The sequence below is a fragment of the Dicentrarchus labrax genome, unplaced genomic scaffold, assembly GCF_905237075.1.
Source record: "Dicentrarchus labrax unplaced genomic scaffold, dlabrax2021, whole genome shotgun sequence".
NCBI lineage: Eukaryota > Metazoa > Chordata > Actinopteri > Moronidae > Dicentrarchus > Dicentrarchus labrax.
This window is the reverse complement of record NW_026136701.1, coordinates 1,508,111-1,520,501: the sequence shown is the minus strand read 5'-3', so window position 1 is coordinate 1,520,501 and position 12,391 is coordinate 1,508,111. Positions and strand designations below refer to the sequence as shown.

The 12,391-nt window shown below is 38.5% G+C and overlaps 1 protein-coding gene across 4 annotated transcripts in view; it reads right to left on the bottom strand.

The window, feature by feature from the left end:
- Nucleotides 1-12,391, bottom strand: part of fam110b (family with sequence similarity 110 member B) — a 51,466-nt gene that overhangs the window by 32,935 nt on the left and 6,140 nt on the right. The window contains exon 2 of one of the 4 annotated variants that reach the window (XM_051411580.1): nt 11,579-11,616. The exons of 2 other annotated variants lie outside the window; for them this stretch is intronic. The gene's annotated coding sequence lies outside the window, so the exon portion shown is untranslated. Of the gene's footprint in view, nt 1-7,733; nt 8,118-11,578; nt 11,617-12,391 lie in introns of those variants that run through there. One more of the 4 variants, XM_051411578.1, reaches the window with a different exon arrangement.

The following is a 12,391-nucleotide window of genomic DNA, read 5'->3' as shown; positions in this document are numbered from 1 at the left end:
TTTAGTGGGCGGGCCATGTCAGAAGACCTCAGCTCAAACGCTCCGTTGAGATTTTGCCCCTCTTGTTACGTAACAGACGGAGTTATTTGCATAGCACCACCTCCCCCCTCTGACTAACCACCCCCACAGACAAGAGCCGCTGTTTGCTGCTGTCGGCCATGTTTGGCCTGGAAGGACTGGCTGTTCCTGAAAGCCTGGAGCTAAGTGCCACAGCTGCCCTGATGACCAGCACAGAAGTCTGCACGTCCTCCCATCATCAGAGGAAGATACATACTTTATTTTGGATTATTTATTTATTTTTGAAATGTGACTAAAATGTTCCCACAAGGACTGCAACTACTTTCTCAAAGGAGTGCCAGCTCATGGACCGATACGGACCGTCTGTCACCCAACCTCACACTTAGAAGCTGTACGTTTTTCTCTATTTAATGTTGTTTTACTGTTTATTGTGTAGGTATTAACATGCTGTGCAGCTAATGTGGCTAACACTATAGTCACACAGGCTGAGAAGGGTCCAGCTGCGGCTTGGGCGTTCCCGTCATGACACAAGAACGCCTATTGGGCGCTCCTGGTAGCGTTTCATCGACCAATCGCAATTCATACTTTGCAGTCACGTGGTTACCATGGATACCTGGCGGGCAAGAAACGCCGACTTCATCTGTCTATTATAGTACATTTCGAGTGAGATAGATTTAATAGACGTAATTGAAGTCAGAAAACAATCACAGTGATCTTGATTTTGGATATGGACGTTTATTTAGTTTGACAAATTCCATACTTGAATTACAGCGTGTTATATGTCAAATCACATGAGGAAATTATTGCCTTGGTTTTTCCGTTCAGTACGTAGTACGACGTTACGACATACAAAAGAATAAAAGCATTTATTTTGATGGGTGGGCCATGTTGCAAAACCTCGTAGATAATTACAACACCAGAACATTGAATTAAACAATGCAATTGTTGTCAGTTTTAATTTACTTGGGTGAAAGCAAGCGCACCACTGTTTCTCCGCCTTCGCTGAATGAATGCCAGGGGAAACACCGACGTCCTGGCAAGATCCTTGATTAGTTTACTAGGTTTCGTTGCTGGAGAACGATGTTCTTGCCCGCCAGCCAGTAGTTGTGACGTCACGTGCAAAGTATGAATTGTCCTCAACAACTCGTAGAAATATAGACTAGTCCTACACGTAAATGTAAGCATATTAAGATGTAATTGGAATAACGTTCTGTAGATGGCTTAGCTTGCTAACGTTAGTTCTATAATACATTTACAGACTACTAGATCTTATTTTGAAACTTCTGTTGAGAAACACTAACTAGCAAATGTTATATTAAACCGGATGTTGACAGTTACAGTTCAGCTCCTATTGTATTATAAACAACACTGAGGCTCACTGCTAAATGTCTGTTAGTGCACTGGGAACTTGTACTGTATTGATGAGCCTTTGGTATGTCACATAAGTTCCAGTCACAGTAAATGTCTGTGTAATCCGTTTCTTCATCAATAATTGATTAAATAAATTACCTGTTATCATTATAGCACTGTTTGTAGCCACTAGCTAGACATCTGAGTTGGTAACCTTAGACTGTTTCAGCACATCACTACAGTTAGCTGCAACAAGGGACCCACCAGAGACACTGCTTTATTATTTTAGTTTATAACCTAGGACTACTTTGAGCTACAATGAGCTGTTGCACCCTTTTGTAGTTACCGGTAGTTGTTCTTGTACTGTATTATATTATACTGTATTAAATTATAATGTATTATATTCTACTGTATTAAATTCTACTGTATTATATTATACTGTATTAAATTATACTGTATTATATTATACTGTATTATATTCTACTGTATTAAATTATACTGTATTATATTCTACTGTATAAAATTATACTGTATTATATTCTACTGTATTAAATTATACTGTATTATATTCTACTGTATTAAATTCTACTGTATTATATCGGTGAATCTGCCATGTTTTACAGGTGACCTGATGAAGCTCAGGTGTTCCTGGACCCATCAGAGGACAGAGACAGCTGCAGCATCAGGACAGTCTGGGTATCCAAAGGAAGACGCATCAAGATGAACACTGACTGCAGAGCTCCATTACCAGTTCACACTTCAGTATACTAGAAACCAAAAACCTTGATGGAGGACATGATCTGCACAGCTTACATAGAAGTTCTAGCTTTGTTACTTACAACATGTGTAACTGGAATATGAATGAAACATAAATAAAGTGTTTTATTTTTAAGAAGAGTTTTGGTCATTTTTAAATTCATTAATAAGTGTGGTTTTATATAAATAACATGTTATTTCACAGAGGTTTTATGAAGATTTCCTGCATGTAGAAAAGTTGAAAACCTGGTTCCTGTAACATCTATCAATATGAAAATGTGAAATTTAACCTGTAGTAAATGACTGTAAGCAACACATTACAGTCTCACATTCAAACTTTATTATGTTGACAGATAAATTACATCATAATTTATAATAGAAATGATACAATATTCAGTATATATACAGTATTTTGAAAGGGGTTAAAACACAATTGCAGCTTTTACAAATATCTGAAGGTGAACTTTGGTAATAATAGTCTCAAGTTAAAATATCAGACTATGAAATATGGATACAGTACAGTTGGTTACTTAGCAGTTTTTAAACCACATAAACAAGTTACTTTATTAGATGAGTGTTTCCTTCAGTTATGTTGACATGTTGTACAGGATAAAGTATTCCAGGTTTCTGTTTCCATGGTCTCAGTAAACTAATGTGTATAAAGAATATAACAGATGGGAGGTTACAGTATTCATTATACTATTACTCTGATTACTTTGGTACCTTTACTGGATGTTTCTTCACTAGAAACAACTGCTTGACTAATGTTGTTAATATTATGTAATAATGGTAATAATCATCACTGGGCTCTGTAGACTGTAGGTCACTGCTCACTGCTGTACCTGTAAAGACAAGCATAAAACAGTGTTGGTTCTCATAGTTAAGGTATAAACACTAACATTATGTGATAGAGAGAGATTAATAGCGTTAGCAGTATTTACCTGAGGAAAACGTCAAGCAGAAAGCTGTAATCCTGATTGTTGATGTTGTTCCTTTCTCTGTGGTTTCAGGTCAGACTCCCGCTCTAACATGTCCGGTGGCAAAGGTTTTGGTTTAGAAGTAGTTATTGAATTAATATTGACGGTAGAAATGCAGATAAACTCAGTAACAGTGAAGAGCTACCTGCCAAAACACTGGCAATGACCAATCAGAGCAGACTGGGCTTTTTGGGAGGGGGGCCTTAAAGAGACAGGAGCTAAAACCAATCGTTTCAGACAGGCTGAAAAGAGGTGCTCAGCTATAGGAAGTATGAGAAAAATAATGTGTTTTTTTTAACATTAAAACATCTAAACCTATTGAAGTAGAGCCACAAAATACAATTATGAACCTGAAAAGGGGCATAATATGACTCCTTTAATTTGGATATGGACAGTGGATGTGCTTCTGTAAATACTGAACTCCTAAATAGGATAGGTGGCGGATGTGGCTCTGAGGTTAGCAGGTCATCCACTACTCGTAAAGTTTTTAACCTTTCCCTGGCTCTTCCAGCTGCACGCCGAAGTATCATTGAGATACTGAACTCCAAATTGCTACCAACGCTGTGCATTGGTGTGTATACGTGCATGAATGAGTTTCTGTTAAATAGACCTTGCCATCTGTGTGTGAAAGGGTGAATGTGGCACGTAGTGTAAAAGCACTTTGAGTGGTCGGAAGACTAGAAAGGGGCTATACGAGTACAGGTCCATTTACCATTTACACCCAGACTGAAATAGACACAAAATGACTACAAACATCAACAGCATCAACAACACACTGTTTACACTCTCAGATACACAGATGTGGTCGCTTTACATTTTTTATTGAAGTTTTGCTACTTGTTGTGGTCATTTTGCCTATCTTTGTGGTGGTTTTACATCTCTTTATAGAAGTTTTGGTTTGTTAGTCAGTTTGATGGACTTTCCAACAAGTAGTATTAATTGTCACATGATACAGAGGCTCTGGCCCAGGGGTCCAAGGTGTCATTCAATAAATTACATCCATGCACATTGGGTGTCTGTGCACATGTTTTGAACATATGCAGTCTGCATGCCGCAGCATGTCATATGACACGCATCAAGCAGCACCCCAGCATAGTTAGGAAGCACTGGTCTGCAGTGCATCAGTTTCCCAGAGCTGCTTAGGTTTGTGGTAACAACAGATCTCCATTCATGATAATCCTTTGCTATTACTTCCCAGTCCTGGTACAAACAGCAGGTGGCAGAGTCGTCTCATTCAGTGGGATGTAACCTGAACCTTGTTAACTATGAAGGCCAACTGTGCACTTTTTTCATACTAAAACTGATTATACTATACTAAAATATCTACTGCAGACATTTGCTTAAAATTATGTGTGGACGCCACGATTTAAACTTACTTGAAGGGGCTCGCCAGGCAAGGTCTTTTTTGCCATTGTCTTCATAACGATGGGATTGTGGGTCGTATAGCTCGGAATATTTATTGATCCCAACAACTAATCTCTCCTCATCCATTGCTGTACACACAAGCAATAGCAAGAAGTGAGTAGAGGGCGGGAAAGGGAGATGTACGATATGGTAAAAACATATTGTGATTACTTAAATGGATACTGCGATTGTGATATGATTCACAATTAGTTAGAATGATAAAAATTATCATCCCCAAACAATTGGGGTCTACAGCAAACAAACATGTTTTCTTAAATCTGGAGAACAAGATTTGTAGACCAGGGCAACAAGAGTAGTTCATTTTAATGCTGTTTGTCACAAATTTTACCCTTATTAAGAAATTGCAGCTTCCTGTGTTTTGCATATTGCAATTGGATAATATTACGATTAATTGTGCAGCCCTAGCTGTCACAGGAGCAGAGAAGAAGAGCTGGTACTGGATCTGAGGTATACAAGCAAGGAGCGTTCTTCTCAGGTGCAGCGACGGTGGAAATAGGACGGTGGCGTGAGGCTGAGCGTCCACGGGCGCGCATCTAACGGCCAGTGTGGGGGTTTTACATAGAAAATAATAGGGGCTCTACTTGTGAATGGGAAATGGATGACCCCACTGTCACCTCCCCAGTCCTCTGTTTGTCAGTTTGTTCTACCGTTCTCTAATCTTATTACAGGCTTTCAGCTCTTCTGGCCAGAGTAAAAGTGCTGTGTGTATGTGTGTGTGTGATCAGCATTATTATTACATTTTCATATAACTGAGATCCCCACTGAGGCAGAGCAGAGCAAGTCAGTCTTTTAATAACAGAGAGAGAGAAAGAGAGAGGGGTACAGAATAAAAGCAATGGTGGATAAAAAACAAATACACAACTAAATACCAGAATACATATAGTGTATATTAATCATTATGCAATGATTTCTATTTATATTTAGGTTTACTAATGAACATTTTATTTTACAATAATTAATCCACCTGATATTGCAGTAGTTTTATTGCCTACATGAACAGCCTGTATAACTGATACTACATTAGTAGTACCAACCATTAGTCAGTGATAAAAAATCTCCTCTATGCTTATGCCTTTCTGAGTATAAACTGACAATGTTTCAGTTTTCATTCAGTGTTAACTTCACTATGATTCTATTTTGTTTAAGATTGTTTTCATATTATATGCCATAATGGACATACAAAGTGTCACTGGTAATTGCAGAGCAACTCCACATGGAACATTGTATAAATGAAAGCATGGGCACACTGGCCATTACTGGCTCAAAGGTTCAAGTCTGTTGCACTTCTGACACCCTTTATCATAGTTGGGCAGGGTCAGGCAGTCTCATGTATGTGGGACCAAGTACTATCTGTGTGGGATGAAAACAGAGCATGCAGCAACCACTGGATGGTAGTGCAAGCAGGATTGTAAGCACTGCACATGAAGCATAACCTTGCAAGGCAGCTGGACTTGCAAGATCACAAAATCCAGAGATCATGCGAGAATCCGTCTTACCATGATTCAAGCTGTGTGGCTGCTAAAGAGGTTAGCATAGATGCTGCTAGCATCAGTTCTATCAGAAGTAGGGGGTTCTTCACTGAAAGAAGACCAAAAAAATGTTTCACGATAGAAAAGATGTTTTCTCCTTTCTCCCGACTGAAGTTTGACTCAATATATGGTTCACTGATCTGATTGGTTGAAGTTCCCTGTAAAAGACGGTGATAGACAAGTGGTTCATCCAATCACCTGCTGAGTATTATTTGAAAGTACCTGCTCTTTTACAAACAATTTTTGCGCTGGTCCCTAAATGTTGCTCTGCTGGCGAGCAGGATTGTAACTGAGTGGAGGACTATATAATATAGTTGAAGTGCATTGAAGAAAACATCTGTAATAATGTTGACTGTTTATGAAAACAACAAGAACATGACTTATTAAAATAAAGAATTCTAATTTATCAATTTAGGCCAAAATTATTTCTTTGCAATTAAATGGAAACAGCATTTTTAATGAATAATAAATGTGTGTAAGCCATAATTAAAAACACGGGCCTGCCCTCCCTCAGGATGACACCTATCCAAATAGTTTCCTCTGGCAACAGGTACTGAAGTAGGAATTGGTATAAATAGTCATTACTTTATTAGTAATGTTAACTGTGTGTGTAACACTTAGTACTGAAACCTGTCACTAGCACAGTTTAATTAGTTAATTCCGTTTAGATCTTTAGTGTAAGAGGCCATCCATCTGCTCAGGTTTATTGGATTGGCTGATGAGAGATGTACGTGGCTCAACTTTCTCCGAAACATTACCACTAGACAGTAACTCACAGAAAGCTTTCCTTCTATCCTTAATGAATCAATAACCGAAATGTCATATCTCACACCAGAAAAAGACAAATAGCCCATCCTATATTTTATATACATACTGTATGTGTCCACTCTTTCAAAAACAGCATCAAAGTAGAAACTCAACCATCTGGTTGTCATCAGTACACAAAGTGTGGGATGATAATGGGAGATAATTCCACTAACCATTTCAGGTGGCTATTCATTTCCTCTTGGCTTTAAGTATCCATGCTGAGTATTTGGTGAGATAAACTCTCTAAAGTTAGATTTTTCAGCTAAAAGTTTTGAGAACAATGTAAAGCATGTGAATTTGGAATGAATAGTATAAGTTACTTTCTAATTCCTTAACATTGATTGGATTGGAGAGTCCAATCTGGAAAACGACGGAAGTTTCACAAACAACACAGAAATCCTTTAACCTACTCAAGAGGACCTCTGTGGTCAAGTTCGCATGTCATTGCTGCAAAAAGAAATGTGTTCTTAGTTCACCTGTCTGGTATGATAAGGGTTCAATTAAATACAATATTTAGTCTTTCTTACAACATGAAAAGCTGCTCAGTTCATTAAATGCTACCATGGACCCGAGTATTGTCAACACAACAGTGCAGTCAACCTAAATAAAGCATGGTAGGACAATGACGCCCCTGACCTATTTTAGATCAGTGAAATCACCACATATAGTGATTGCCTCTTTGCGGTACATTCTAACCCTGGACCATTGTTTTACAAACCGACTTAGTCCCTAGCTACATAAATTTAGTTTCACAACTCTTTCACTTTGTAGACATATGCGTTATCGTTTCATTTCACTCACTTAAGGTTTCATAAGAAAAGTCTAGAGGACATCACGTTCTACGTACTACGCTCAAAACACATGGACTTACCACAAGAGCAGTTCCTGGAATTCCACACAGCTATCAAGCATTTGACTACTTGGCGAATGAGGAAGCATAAAATCACGGTGCACATTGTTGCCCATGGCAACAGTAGGTCCCCCCTTGCCTTGCGATGAGCTAAAAGTTAGCCAACTATTAACATCATATCATGTGCATAAGACTTATGTGCCAGCATGCAGGGCTTCGCAGGTGGATGTCAAGAAACTGAACCGGGAAAAGCTGGATTTCAAAAATATTCTCTAGAAATCCGAGATCAATGTGTGTTAAAGGGTAAAATAAAACCAGATTCAGACGGCAACCCCAGAGGAGGAGCAGCAGCAGCAGAGCACTGAACCTTACCAGGTTATGGTAAGAAACACAAGAGCAAAGCTGATGTCTGCCCAAGCTAATGAGTTTACCACAAAGCTACAGATCACATCTGACAGATCTACCCTACTGCCTTAATCACCATACTAGTCAAGGACAGCTTTTCACTTGCCAGCTCACCTTGTGAAACACAGTCAGATAAAATCCCTTTCTTAGAAACATAAAGGCTTGGTAAACATCTTTGAAACCATTTTAGATGTATTAAAAGATTACATTAAAGATAGTCTTTCTTTGTTTCTAGTTGGGATTAGTTTCTGAGTGGACGTTGCCACTGCTTCCCCTTTTGAACCAAAAAAGAAGGAGATAACATCTATGGAAAAAGGGATGAGGATGAGAGAAGAGTAGGGCTGTGGTGTGCTTCAGGGCTGCTGGAATGCCAGAGTAAGCAATGCCAAGATCAGTTCAAAGACCAATCCTTACAAGAAGCAAACAAGGAAGCAAGGAAGAGGCAATACTGTCAAAACACTTTTAAAAGGGTTTCAACCAAGTCCACAGAGCTTATTTGTTTTGAAGATCTGCTCCACGACTAGAAAGATTCTGCAAAAAAGCAGGTTTCTTGAAGGAGGGTTTGCTCAGTTGTGGGGTAATACCTAAACAACTGATTAGATTGATTGCCAATGACTTCCAAAATGACATCCAACTGTTGGAGAGTCGAAGCAACAGGTGTACTGGACCTTCGTCGTACCAGACCTCTATCATCACGTGGTTAAATCTAGGGTAAGTATTGTTCAGAAGGATTTCTTGTTATATTAGTTGAAAATCTCTTTACATTTCGACAGAAATCAATAAATTAAATCCCCTGAAAACCCAGACTGAATAAAATGACTGGCTTTGGAGGGAAACCCGAAGGAAGTGGGTGGTTTTTTTTTGGGATACTTCTAAACCGTCTCTTGCTAGTTTCTCAAACGTTACCTACCTTACTTTATTTTTGTAACACAGTTGAAGTTTGGTTAGGTTTAGGCAACAAAATTACTTGGTTAGGTGTAGGAAAACATCATGGTTTGGGTTAAAACAAGTCAGTTTTTGTTACTTTTTAAAAAGAAATTGTGTTATGTAGGGTTTGGTTACATTCAGGCAACTATAACTACTTGGCTATGGTTAGGGAAACATCACCTTTGTTAGAGCTATTTCAAGTTTTTTTGATGTTTGTCCAAGAGAGCAGCACCACCTGCTGGTCTCAACAGTGGCTAACTTACCGGAAAACCTGGTGAACATTGCCATGTATAAGACGGCCAGAGCATAATAATATTATTGCAATGAGCAGTAAGTGATTTGTATTGTTACTTTGAAAACGTTTTGAGTCATTTAGAAAGTCCTTTCATTCCAAGTTGCTTAAGCTACATTCTGAGTTGTCATCATCAAATCATTGATACCAAGGACGGCAAGATCGAGGTCATTCAACAGTGAGTTAAACAACAAACAACGTGTTCAACTCACATTAGAGAAGCCATCATGGTTAAAGAAAACCAATGATGACTGGTTCAAGATGAGCTGTGAACCACAGTTTTCCATGTCAAACAAAATTTAAATAAACCAGTAAATAAATATATTGTAAAAAAACAAAAACCAAAAAAAAAAAAAAACACAGGAACATTTTTGTTTGTTGTTTAGTCTTGAGGTCTGCTCTGGGATCAGTTTTAGCGCTAGCTGCACTGCGAAATAAGTATGGCTAACCAGATCAGAGACGACGCAAAGGTTAATCCAGGCCAGGTTTTTGAGTGCCACAGATAGACAGTGAGCCTGTTGAACTCTGTGGCTTTGGTGGCCTCAATTCGGTCACCACACACACACAAGAACGCACGCACTTTGCACATGTCAGAAAACCTTCATCAGGCTTCCATCGCATCATTGTAGGTAAGGCCATTTTAGCAATATAGCAAAGGACAGCAGATTTTACTCAAATCTCGGGTTATGTTGGCACATTTACAATGTTGATTAATGCGCACTGTCCCAGATAAATACATTGAAAATCCATCCATTTTAGAAGAGTTTAGGCATGTTTCTATGGAGGATTAAAAGTGCCACAATTAAGTAAATAAATACATTGTTAACTAATTCCTTAAATTTGTCATTAATTAATTAAAATTGAAATGAAATACATAAATGTGTCATTAAATGTGTCATTAACTCATTCAAATTCGATTCTGATTCATTTTATGTAAAAAACATATATAATTCACTAATTATTTAATTATTTCATGGTCCTGCGTTGCAGTGCTTCATGAATTATTTTAATCTGTCAAACTGGCCCATCAAAGTGAGTGGGTGGGGCTAATGCGAATCTAGCCTGATCCATTGCTTTGGTGCCTGGAAAGAGACGATGGAGGATGACACATTTAATAACACATTTATGTATTTAATTCCAATTTTAATTAATTAATGACACATTTAAGTAATTATTTAATGGTGTATTTATTTATTTAATTGTGGCACTTTTAGTCCTACATATATTTCTTCCCATCTGTTGCCAACTATACTACAATAAATATGTAATTCATTAACTGGATCTCATCAGAGATGGAAAATAGCCTACTAATGAGACACATGGCACATGGGGGGCAACCAGAATCATCTGACCAAAACACACATACATAAATAAATACATACAGTACCACCACAGATACATGCAGGCGGCATTGAATCATCATTTCATAGTCTAAAAGCAATAGATACATTTAGGTGTAGGTGTTTAGGTGTATTTTAGACAGACTTGATATGGTCTCTTCAAACTGTTTAATCTCTCACTTTTGTGGTGAAAAGTGGTGAACCGGAACCAAGGCTGATTGATGCACGTAGGGAAGACTGGCCCATGTGGTCCGATCCAACAGAGGAGCTACTGTAGCTCAAACTGCTGAAAGAGTTAATGCTGGTTCTGATAGAAAGGTGTCAGAACAACCATAACACTATGACCACCAGGGTGCCCAGGTGGTCAGAAGGTTATGGTTGATCAGTGTATATAATGTATATTACAGTCCTCACATCTACAGTTTCCTACAACGCAGAAAAACCCTAACTCTAGAAGAAGGTGTGAATTCCTCCTGGACACATCCATGTCATGCATTTTAGGAATGGGACGATACATGACATTGCGTATCGCGATGAAAAACACAAATTTATAGAGGTGAATTATCGTGATAATCGTGAATATGGTTTGACTTAAAAAAGCTGTCCAGCTCTTCACAATACAGTCCTATATTGATATATAGATATATTGATTTAGGTTGAACCAGGGGACAATGGGGAGCTACATATTTCCGGTCATTCCAAAATCTCAATCCTGTCAGGCTGAAGGCTCGGCTTGCCCGTTGTATCCCTCACAAATAAGGTGAATAGTATAGCATTGGTTGCCCCAATACGTCCATTGAAACGCTCCAATCAAGCAGCATCCGTCTCCACAGAGATCAGGACTTTCCCAGTCAGGTTTAGATCATACACAGAGGTCAACTTAAAGCAAAAAAAAAACTTACTGACTTGAAGATAAGGCAACATCAAATCCCAGACTCCCCTAAAAGACATTAAACACAAGAAATCAATAAAAATGAATCTACAGTAAGAATCAAGTGTATGGCATACTTCAGATTTAGGCCTTAGGTAAGGAAATGTAGCCAACACTGACCTAAGACTGAGGATTCAGAGGAGAAATGAATGTGAAAGCTGTCAGTTAAAATGTACTAGGAAAGGCCTACAGGCAGTCAAACACCATCTAGGGCAAAGTGCCCAGTAAACCACAAGGAGTGCTGATTTGTCCTTCTAAGACCAGTTCTCAGGATCAACGCATCAATAGAGCCATTATAGAGCCATTATAGAGCCTTGCATCGTCCTTGCTGGGAGAGTGTCAGTGAGCACCCTTTATTTCTCTCTGGGTAACATCACCAAACAACCCCACAAATTAGTAATGCACTAATCACACTTATTCCATCCCAGTTCTAGTTGTAAATACCTGCAGTCCGGGTTTGCCTAAATGTAGTGTGAGAGTGGCACAAACCTTTCTTGGAGACATGTATGAAGACATAAATGGCCTGTTTGGAACAAAATCCTTAAAAAGTCATCTCTTCCTTCTACCTCATTAAAACTTCCAGAATCTCTGAATATGCAAATGTTGTTGATTTCTAAAGTTTCCCTGCTGGACACAAGAGTCAATTAATTCAATTCAATTTTATTTGTATAGCGCCAATTCATAACAGAAGTTATCTCAGGACACTTTTCAAATAGAGCAGGTCTAGACGAACTCTTTAACATTAATTACAGAGACCCAAAGTACCACCATGAGCAAGCACTAC